Source organism: Micropterus salmoides, unplaced genomic scaffold (assembly GCF_014851395.1).
Source record: "Micropterus salmoides isolate LMB-PRFRI ecotype aquatic unplaced genomic scaffold, ASM1485139v1 Ms_hic_scaffold_14, whole genome shotgun sequence".
NCBI lineage: Eukaryota > Metazoa > Chordata > Actinopteri > Centrarchiformes > Centrarchidae > Micropterus > Micropterus salmoides.
The window spans coordinates 758,270-768,317 of NW_024040485.1; the positions used below are offsets into that span (position 1 = coordinate 758,270).

A 10,048-nucleotide genomic window follows, 5' to 3' on the forward strand; every position below is an offset into this window, starting at 1 on the left:
CTTATGGTTTGGTAGGTAGGTGGGTTTATTGTAACAATATAACAAGTTATAGAGTGAAATTGAGTTTTTTAACTCCCTTTTGCTACATAGAAGACAATATACATTAATACAGAATCAATTATAAAAATGGTAAACAGAAATAAACTATAATCAATGGAGCAGTGCTGAGGATGAATTAGAGTTTAAGAATCTGATAGTGCTGCACCCTAGCGTGGTGGGTGTCAGGGGGTGTGTGTTCTTAAATCCAACAAAAGGAAGAAATTAACATTCGACTCCCTGAGGTAATAAAAGAAAATGCTTGTTGTAGCATCAGGTATTTCACAGTACTTTCAAGTATGTAAGATATCACCGTATCTTCTGAAAATACTAAAGTAATTATAACATATATAAATACATTAGAGCGGAAGCACAGCAAAAAATGTGTCCCTATGATATAAAAAATTGCCACTATGGGATACTGTCCCAAAGTATCTATTCAAAAGGGCTCATATCTGTCACATCTTAATTGTGCACCATGACGAGTGAATACTGTGGTGCACTTATGTAGTTTGTGAAATGGCCGGGATTCTCGCTCTTAGTCAGCCGGATAAGCTAGACCCGGTCTGGCCGCGCTTCCCTCCGATTAAACGGTACCAGGAGGGCGTCACTATGGATCCGAAGGTTCTCCGGGCTTCTGTCTCCACCTACGTTCCCATCACCAAGGTGGAGAGATTTACAGATCTGGGGTTTCCCCCAGTCCCTCCCCTGGAGCCCAACCTCACCACCTTCTTTGGGGTAAAGCCAGGCCAGACAGCATCCTGGCCTCCCAGGTGGCGCAGTGGTTGGCTCGCTTCGTTGACAGGACCCACCAGTGCTCCTTTCAGAGCTCCACCTCTGCCAACAACACGGCGCTGATCGCCTCATCCTTCACCAAGCTGGCGGCTAACTCCAAAAAGAGGAAATCAGCAAGGGAGCCAGCGCGCAGCTCACCGAGTCCGCCGCCACAGCTGTCACTGCTGCCCGGATAGCCATCTGGCAGACACAGGCACACCGGATTTTGTGGCTTCAACAATCCATCGTTCCAGAGGCTACCAGGAAGGAGCTGGTTGATGCTCCGGTGGGCCCAACACGACCGTAGGAGAGACCACCAACGGCACAGCCGGCCCGAGGCGGCCGCGGGCACAGCTCCTTAAGTCGTTCCCTGACCTCCAGCCCCGCCGACATCTGCTCCGCTGGCTCAGTGTTGCGCTCCCAGGGCACCGAGTTCTGCTTGTACTTTTGTTCCAAGACCAAATTGTTTTGAAATAAAACACAAACAGAGCCCTAAAGCTCTGAGCTTTTTCCTGAGCCCGCCGCTGTCTCTACCGAGTAAGTGGCCGCCTTTTCACACATTTCCTCCACCCTACACGGACCGGCTGTAGCTGGCCAGACGGCCTTCATACAGCCTGGCTCCGATGTCATAAGCAGACCTCTCCCTCACTCACCCGGCCACTGCCTCTGTGGAGCTAGTGGCCGCCACTCAGCTTGTTTCTCCCACATTACGCAGTCCAGCTCGACCGGCCGGATGGCTGTCATGCATTCTGGCTCCGATGTCACAAGCAGATCATTTCCCCTGTCGCCTTTAAGATTGGGAATTTGGGGTTTTGGGGATTGAGGATTGAGTTGTGTATGCAAATGAGGAGGCGTGACCCAAAGGCAGCAGGGAGGGTTTGGAAGAGCTGAGGTGCAGAGGCACTTTATGGACTGCAGGGGGAGCTCTGACTGCCAGCACACTGCCATGAAAGCAAGCAGAGGAAGTGAGCAGGGCTGGAGGGAGGACTATCATTTATAATACCATAACTTAAAGTGTACAGCATTTCTGTCCATGTGGCCTCACACACAAAGTCAACAGTGAAAGGAATGCTATCCATCTGACGAGAAAGCAGCAGACAGTACAGCAGGTAAGATATGATAACATTAGCAAGTTAGCTATATTAGGCTAACTGTTGCTGACATGCATGAGTTACGTTACTGTCAGTACATGCAGGTTTTAAATGCAGCTATTATCCTCGCTGTGTGTATAAACTGTAAAGATAAGGTGTAGAAGCTGTGTTTCTGGCTAATAGCACCATGCTGGGCAGGTGACATATGTGTGTTTACAGTGTTTGTGTGCTCTGAAAAACATAACAGCGCAGCTATAAAGTGTCAGCCGGCAGACCTAGTATAGTATTATTACTACACACATATGGATGTAACGTTGAGGCCTGATAGACATCTGCTAATCAGAAAGAGGACACTACCTGCATCGCTGCCGATGTCATTTGACCAGGGAGTGAATGGTGATTAATGCGATTGTCATCAGTGTTTTCCTATAGTGTCTCCTTTTGTTCTTTCACTTCACTGTGTTTCCAGTGTTCCCGTCTGTCCCTGTGTTTGTTGTTATTGCCCCATGCTCAGTCTCCTGGCTCCCCGCTCAGCTGCCTATTAGGGCCTAAAGTCTACACTAGAGGTTAACGCAAGCTCCAGTTTTTCCCCACTGACTTGTCGTCCCCCCTGCAGACAAAGATGTTTCACCTGGACATGAAGGACCACTTGGTGTCACAGCTTTGGATCAGCTATCTGCAGCAGAGTCCCAGTCCACTTGGTCACACCACAAGTTGGAAAGTACAGCTACAGCTGATTCAGTAACCTCTGGATCCACTCAGGACTTTTTCTCTCACTTAGACATAAATTACTCTTCATTGAAGGCTTGTATTTGATCTTGCAGAGTTTCTATGTGATCTATAATTACCGTGTTTTATTTTGCTCATTATATTATGCATTAAATAGCACAGAGGTGCAGTCTGACGGGAGAAGCTGCTTGTCTTTTATTTTCACCATATATAATTGCTGCTGTTGCACCTGAATTTCCTTTAGTGCAGTCTTATCTTAACTAGTATACATGATCATACAGCCTGTGCACAGTTTCTATGATCAAGTGTTGTGTTATAGCCAGTCTATGGCTATACCTTATTTGCTTGTAGTGGTGGGTTCTGCTGAAATTAGAAAGATATTAGGGCTAATTTGGCTTTTAGTTATGATTATGTAGTTTGTCGTTTGTTCTGCTCTTTGGAAGAATTTGCTAATTTGTAGAGGCAGCAAAATAAAAGTGGAAATAGGCATAACATGATAGATAGATTTCTTGTCCTCCCTGCCATGGCTAGGAGCTGTTGTACAGTCTGATGGCCAGGGGGAGTTTTTAAGTCTGTTGGTGGAGCTGGGCTTGGACAGCAGTCTTGCCACTGAACACACTCCTCTGCCCGATGAAGGTGTTGTTCAGAGGGTGGTGGGCGTTGTCCAGTATGGACAGCAGTTTGTCCAGGGTCCTTCTTTCTGCCACTGTCACCAGAGAGTCCAGCTCTGAGCCCACCACTGAGCCAGCTCTCCTCACCAGTCTGTGCAGTCGACCGGCATCTCTCTTCTTGCTGCTTCCACCTCATGGGGCGGCTGTGGCTCAGGAGGTAGAGCGGGTTGGCCGTTAATCGGCAGGTCGGCGGTTCAATCCCTGGCTCCCCCTGGTTGTGTGTCGAAGTGTCCTTGGGCAAGATACTGAACCCCGATTTGCCCCTGGCGGCTGTTCTGCCAGTGTATGAATGTGTATGACTGGTGAATGCAGATGTACTGTAAAAGCGCTTTGAGTGGTCGAAAAGACTAGAAAGGTGCTATACAAGTACGGAGCATTTACTACAGCATAAAAGAGGACGCTGGCCACCACAGACTGGTAAAACATTTTTAGCAGTTTTTTGCAGATGTTGAAGGACCCCAGCCTTCTCAGGAAGTACAGACGGCTCTGCCCTTTCCTGTGGAGAGTGTCCATATTTTCTGTCCAGTCCAGCTTGTCATCCAGCTGCAGCCCCAGATATTTGTAAATCCTGACCACCTCCACATCGACCCCCTCAATGGACACAGGTTGGAGATCTGGTTTCTTCCTTCTACAGTCCACCACCATATCCTTGGTCTTGGAGGTATTCAGCTGTAGATGGTTGGTCCTGCACCACCTCATGAGGTCCTCTACCAGGCTCCTGTACTCCTCCTCCTGTCCATCCTTGATGCAGCCAACTATCACAATATCGTCTGAGTATTTCTGCATGTGCATGTGTTATACTGGAAGTCAGATGTGTACAAGGTGAAGAGGATGGGAGAGAGCATGGTGGTGCTCCGGTGCTGCTGACCACCATGTCTGATGTGTGGCCCTTCAGTCTGACGTACTGTGGTCTCTCTGTGAGGTATTCCGTAATCCATGTCACCAAGCATGGGTCCACCCACGCGGCCGGATGGTGTCGAAGGAGCTGGCCAACTCTATACCGCCATTCTCACAGCGCCGCTCTCCTTGTTCAGATGTGAGTAGGCCCTGTGGAGCAGATAGAGGATGGCATGCTCCACGCCCACCTTCTCCTGGTATCCAAACTGCAGTGGATCTTGTGCATAGTGAACCTGGGGTCTGAGGACATGTAGCAGCAGCCGTTCAAAGGTCTTCATGTGTGATGTCAGTGCTACTGGTCTGAAGTCACCCGGCTCCCTGGGGTGTTTTTTTCTTGGGAACCGGGATGAGACATGAAGTCTTCCAGAGCACTGGGACCCTCCCCAGCTGCAGGCTCAGGTTGACAACATGCTGGAGTGGCTCCCCCAGTTCAGCAGAACAGGCTTTAAGCATCCTTGGACACACTCTGTCCGGGCCTGCTGCTTTTCTTGGACGGAGCCTCCTCAGCTCTCTGCTCACCTGATCCTTGGTGATGGGGAGGGGTGTTGAACTGTCTGTGTGTGGAGAGTGGGGGTGGTCTGCAGTCTGAGGTGGTGATGGACATGGTGGTGGCATTGGGGGAGGTGATGGACATGGGGGTGGCATTGGGGGAGGTGATGGACATGGGGGTGTGAAGTGGGCCGTCGCTGGTTGTGGGAGCTGGAGTATCAAACCTGTTAAAAAACAGGTTTAGCTGGTTTGCTCTCCCAGCATCCCCCTCTCCTGCAATACTGCACTTCTTCTTGCTGCCTGTGATGGTTTTCATGCCATCCCAGACCTCCTGCATGTTGTTGTGCTGCAGCTTCTGTTCTACCTTCCTTCTGTAGTCCTCCTTCGCCTCTCTCAGGTGGACCTTGAGTTCCCCCTGTATGCGTTTCAGCTCATCCCTGTCACCATCCTTGAATGCCCTCTTCTTCCTGTTCAGGATGTCCTTGACATTACTGGTGATCGAGGGCTTGTTGTTAGGGAAGCAGCGTACAGTTCTGCAGAAGTTCAGGTAGTCAGTAGTGCAGTGTGTGATCCCCTCGATGTCCTCGCCATGTGCTTCCTGCAGGATGCTCCAGTCAGTACATTCAAAGCAGTCTCTCAGAGCCTCCGCTGCCTCAGGAGACAATTTCCTTTAGGAGCATTTGGTCTTGGACTGTCTCTGGATCCATGGTTTGTACTGTGGCGTGAGCAGGACCAGGTTATGATCAGACTTTCCCAGTGGGGGCAAAGCAGTGGCAATGTAAGCTTCCCTCACCTCGACCTCCTAGTGTCCTGTTCTTCCTGGTGGGGCAGCTTACAAACTGGTGAAAGTCTGACAGTGTGGAGTCCAGTGTCACGTGGTTGAAATCCCCGGAGATGGCGATGAATGTGTCTGGATGTTGTGTTTGCAGTCTTGCGGAGGGACGTAAACAACAACAGCAATGGCGTACGAGAACGTTTGCTTTTGCCGCTGCGTCCACAGTCCCGGTCCGCTCTCACTGTAGTGAATCCAGGTAGATCCACATTAGCGTCCGGGGTGTTCTGGGTTAGCCAGGTTTCAGAGAGGCAAAGTAAACTGCACTCCCTGAACGTCCTGTCCGTCCTCACAAGGGCAGCCAGCTCGTCCGTCTTGTTGGTCAGACAGTTCACATTCCCCATCACTATCGACGGAACCGAGTTTGGAGTGAAAGCAGCTTCTCCCTTGAATAAACAAGTTGTACACTGCTATGTTGTCCATAAAAAGTAATTGTATCCACAGGATATATAAAGTTTTACACAGCTAGTGTTATATAAAGAGTTAACGTTAAAGTTTTAAAAACCACACTTAAAGTGTTAAAAACAACACGACACGTAGGAGCTACTGGATCAGCGTCCGGAAATAGACATTTCATTATACTTCCAATTTTAAAATAATTACAAAAAATAAAAAATCTGTGTTCTTCAATTGTGTATAGAAGCTTCCTACACCAAGTAATGACAGATAGAGACAGCGAAGTCACCTCACAAGGCCTGACCTGCACACGTTTATTTGACGTCATTTTTTTCATCCTGAAAACAAGTCTTTTAAAAACTATTTGTAAGAAATAAATATTTACCTTCTGAGCCATGACACTCTAATTTCCAAGTTTTGTAGTATAAGAAGCAACATTATATATTTAACACAGCCCTGTTCTTCCCCCATTTACATTGATCTGAACTGGCACTGTTGACCAAACCTGGACTCATCGCATGGAGACAAAACTCAGGAACTTTATTCCATAGGGCAGGAAAGTTTGTAGTCTCCTTATGCTGCACACAGAACATAACAGATAGTTAGATATACATTTGAATATGGTAACATAAAAATGGCCTACATAGTTGTCACTGATACAGTTGTGAAGGTCATTAATAGGGCTGAGGAGATCATGTGAAAGTGAAATACACAACTGAGCCTTGTGGGACCTCAAAGAAAATGTCAGAATTGCACAGAGAATGTCCTGGCAGTTAGATAGGAAGAGAGCCCCTTTAAGACACGGCCACATTGCCCAAATGAATTTTCTAGTCTGCAGTCCATTCTAGAAATACTAGGATAGAAGGTTTGTTTGCAGCATTGTTGATCCTTTGATCACTTCAAAGCTGTTTCAGTGCTGCGGTTGGTCCTGAAGCCAGATTGATCCACATCATATAGATTGTGGAGGGACAGGTAATTATGCAGTTGTTTGTAGACATCCTTTTCAAATATTTTACTAGGAAAAGGGATATTGGAGATTGGTCTGTACTTGCTTATCACAGATGGGTCTAAGGGGTTTAGCTGCTTTATCACCTCTTTGGGATTATAGAGGTAATAGGTGATAAATGATGCATTGTGCCCACAGTGTTGTGATGGTGTAGGGGCATTAGATGAACGAAAGATGACCAGGGTTGGAGATCTGAAGGAAGTTTGTGAATAATGTCAGACAAGATGACGTGGGCAGTGGCGAATGGGGGACTCATGGTTGGCTGTCCAGCAGAAGGCAAACGTGAGGCAGAGGAGCAGGCGGTGATCCTGAGGTACAAGAAACAAAAGGTTAGTCACAAAGAAAACACTAGGAAGCAAAGGAGAGATGATGAGGCAGGAGCTCTGAGTTGATTGAGCCTGAGATGTGAAACTGAGTTTTCAGTTCTTAAACAGCTGATCAAAACTAGTTCAATCAACCCTGAGTGTGTTCACTGAGTTAGTAGGTGGGGAATGAAAAGAAAACTACAATTCACCATGGCAATGAGTAAATAAAAAGCAAAGTCCCGATTTTAATCCAGTGGCGCTGGAAATATGAATTCATGCTAACACGGACCATTTCATTTATGTTAAAAAACTGTAGTGGAGGAAGGACTAATGATTCAACACTATTACCGTAAAACTTTGAATAATAGCCTGGGCTTTTATTTGCTAAAATCAAAGAATTAACCCTGCCTTTATCTGGGACAGGCGTCAATGTGGGACAGGCCTTTAATTCCTTTTGCACAGAATAATACATTCTTAAAAATTATCAAGTAATATCAAATACACGTCATTCATTTGATCTAGCTCCGACAGACGGCTTATTCGCTTTTATTTTGAAAGCAGCAACCTAACAAAAACAACAACACGGTTAGGATGAGAGAAGTTAGCAGACAAAGAGCGATGGACTTCACGACAGGATTCACAACTTGGGTAAATTTTTCTGAAAAGCTGTTTTGATTCTTTTGATCGGTGGACCTTACAGACTGAAGAAATATAAATACTCAAGGAACGGACACATTTGGACTTAACGAGCGCTTCAAAGTTAACGTGAGTCAGCACTTTTTTTCCCCTTATCCTCTCTTGTAGCCATCCAGGTTCCACCGGTAAATCTAGAAGAATTAGACTTTGGGTCTTGTTGTTTCCGTTAAATGAACTTAACAGTGGTATTGTGGAGAATCTAACCGATCTAACGATGTTCAGCATGTCCATACTGACATATTGATAACACGTTTAAACATTAATATTTGTATTAACGATCTAAGCAGCTTAGAAGCAGCTAAAGCGGTTAAGAGGTTTTATATATCCAAAGAACTTCTATAAAAACCAGACCAGGAGTTTAATTGAGGCAGGAGTTTATTTGTCAAAATGTGTTCCCACACCAGACCAGTAAAGGAGGTAGGCGGCTGTTTGGGACTCGGCTATTAATTGAAGTTTTACGGTATATTTGATTCAGTGAAGCACATCCATTGTTTAATAAAGTGCTGATATCCTTCTGTATGTTGCATTGGATTTATTTAGCTGATGGGGACAAAATACAGTTGGCAATAACTGAAGATGAAATTATGAATCAAACCGATAAGACCGTTTACTCAAATACCTGTGAATGTAAAGTCACAGTCCAACCCATTAAAGGTTCAGTGTGTAAGTTCTAGTGACATCTAGTGGTGAGGGTTGTGAATTGCACCCTACCCAAGCGAGCAGTATAGCTACGGTGCCTGAGAGAGAACAAAGATGTCATCTGAGATAAAAGAGATTGCCATTCAAGAAATTAGGTTTCTTTAGATAGATGTGTTAAGAAATTATATAAATTATGTAAAACCAAATGTTTTTAAAAAAAATATTATTGTTACTTTTTCATTAATAAACAACAGCCACATGAAGAAATGAAGTACTACATGATGTCTCATACTCCTGTAATATATTATTTTACATTTTGGGAGGGTTGGCTCATCTGGACTAACATACCAAAGTAAATGAAGAAATTCTCAAAAACTATCACATCTAGTGCATCAAGTATGACCACTGTTACAACCCCGGCTCGGGGGCGCAACATAAAAGTGCCGATAAGAACTCAGCAGATGAAAGTTTATTCATCAAACTACAATGTGTAACAAAGGGTTGTGGTACACTGCTGCTACAAACAAGGCTGATTGCATGGGGTGAGAGACCAAACTCTTCTAGGGTGCTCCTTTTATTTCGCATGTTCCATTGTGGTTGGCCAGCTCCAACCTCCTTTGGCCAATGTGCAGCTCAGCCAGGCTGCACAGGTGTGAGCCAGTCACCCACTCAACACCTGAGGAGAAATTAGTGGGGGAGGAAAACAAAACAAAAACAGGCCTGCTTGGCATGTAACAACCACTGACAGATAACAGGACGATGTAAGCCTCACTGTTTCTGCACCACAGTCCATTATAAACCACATAATACATGAAGTTTACAAAGGCATTGTCAGGTGAGGATCAAGACTCCTCTCACTTTGACAAGCATGCAAATCTTACCGACATGTCTTATTTAATTTTTTTGAAATACAACAGAAACACAAAGTAGTACTAACAGCCATAATTTCAGCGTGTGGTAAAACGGCAACGTTTTTAATGGGCATTAGCATGTGAAAGTAAAAATTAAATATTTATGTGCACAGTGGGACACAATTTCCAATAACATTTTTTAATACAAATTCGGAAAGTATTTATTATTGGTCACTTGATAGACACAGTCTTGTTATATATCACCATTAGCAGTAAAAAGAAATACATGTTTTCCACCAGGGCAGTAAAATGTGAAGTTTAGCTGTTGATCTGAGCTTCTCTGCTGTTACCATTTCATTACCAATAATATTCATCAGCTGTTTGTCTCAGGAAGGTAACGGCACATTTCTGGCCACGTAACAAAGCCATAACAGAGGCTGGAGAATAATTATATGGAGTTACAATCCACCTACATATTTAAGTTTAGCTGGCTGATCTGAGCTTTGAATCTGGAAGCTGCTGTTTTATTACCAATTAGTGATAAAGCTGATTCTCAAGAACGTAACATACAAAGCCAAAACAGAGCGCTGGAGAGAGAGATAACTACACGAAATTAATCCAACTAACATAACACCA

General features: G+C 45.2%; 1 long non-coding RNA gene across 1 annotated transcript; it reads left to right on the top strand.

Annotated features, from left to right (window-relative positions):
• Positions 1–1,856: 1,856 nt before the first annotated feature.
• On the top strand, positions 1,857–2,810 carry LOC119903015. The gene is made up of 2 exons (XR_005444391.1): positions 1,857–1,919; positions 2,518–2,810. It is a non-coding gene; the product is annotated as an uncharacterized LOC119903015 (long non-coding RNA).
• Positions 2,811–10,048: the final 7,238 nt, after the last annotated feature.